At 43.6% G+C, this 870-nt stretch overlaps 1 long non-coding RNA gene across 1 annotated transcript in view; it reads right to left on the bottom strand.

Moving 5' to 3' along the window:
- Positions 1–315: 315 nt before the first annotated feature.
- Positions 316–870, bottom strand: part of LOC103605589 — a 46686-nt gene continuing 46131 nt past the window's right edge. Inside the window, exon 3 of the long non-coding RNA XR_551795.1 lies at positions 316–456. This is a non-coding gene — a long non-coding RNA (uncharacterized LOC103605589). The remainder of the gene's footprint in view (positions 457–870) is intronic.

Below are 870 nucleotides of genomic sequence, written 5' to 3'. Positions count from 1 at the left end.
CCCAACATCTACCTGCTCCCAATAAATAATAAATCTTATTAAAGTCAAGATGTATCTTCTTCCTTGTTAACCTTTGAGGATTGTCACACTGTCATAGAACAGGTGCTCATCTGAGAGCCAGGCTGAATTTTAGCCAAGATAGCTTATGCTTTCATTTACTCTCAAATTATTTACAAGCACAAGCCAGGGGTCTCTTCAGATGTGCACGTTATGCTTGCAGGATTGCCTTTTTCCTTCTGGGTCACCAGGCTCCCTCTCTCCCCCACATCCCAACCTCACAGCAATCTGAGAAGGAAGCTGGGAAATTGGGCCTCCTACCTTGACAGGTGAAGCATCTGATGTGGAAGTGGTTATTATGAACACGAACCACTTCCCCTTTGCAGGTGTCTCCGCATCGGTAGCACTGGATGACATTGGAGCTGCCCCGGGGATTGTAAGGATTCTGCTGATAAGGAACTGTAGAAAGAAACAAAGAGATCACTATCTAGAAGGCCCTAATGCTTTAAAAAAGCCACCATATGACATCATAACCTTAACTGGAACAAAGAGCAGAAAGGGTAGAAATGATTAGCAAAGGACCTTCCATTCATCATCGGCAGTGTGCCACACGAAGGCAGCGCTGAGTGAGTGGCATGGAGATGTGAGTTCACACACCCCCCCACACAGGCAGAGACTTAGTGAACACAGCCTTTCCTTGCAATAATAGAGGCTGAATTCCTGAATGAAGAAAAAGAAAAGAGGAAGTAGAGTATTCAAAAGTAAACGATCCAGAAATACCTTTCTTGGGTGATCTCTCAATCAAAATTAGTTCCCAAACTTTCCAAAAAGAATTTGGGTCTTACAAATTGATTCACAGGTCTCCAAAAAATG

The sequence above is a fragment of the Galeopterus variegatus genome, unplaced genomic scaffold (genome assembly GCF_000696425.1).
Source record: "Galeopterus variegatus unplaced genomic scaffold, G_variegatus-3.0.2 Scaffold5925, whole genome shotgun sequence".
NCBI classification, from domain to species: Eukaryota; Metazoa; Chordata; class Mammalia; order Dermoptera; family Cynocephalidae; genus Galeopterus; species Galeopterus variegatus.
This window is presented reverse-complemented; position numbering and strand designations above follow the sequence as displayed.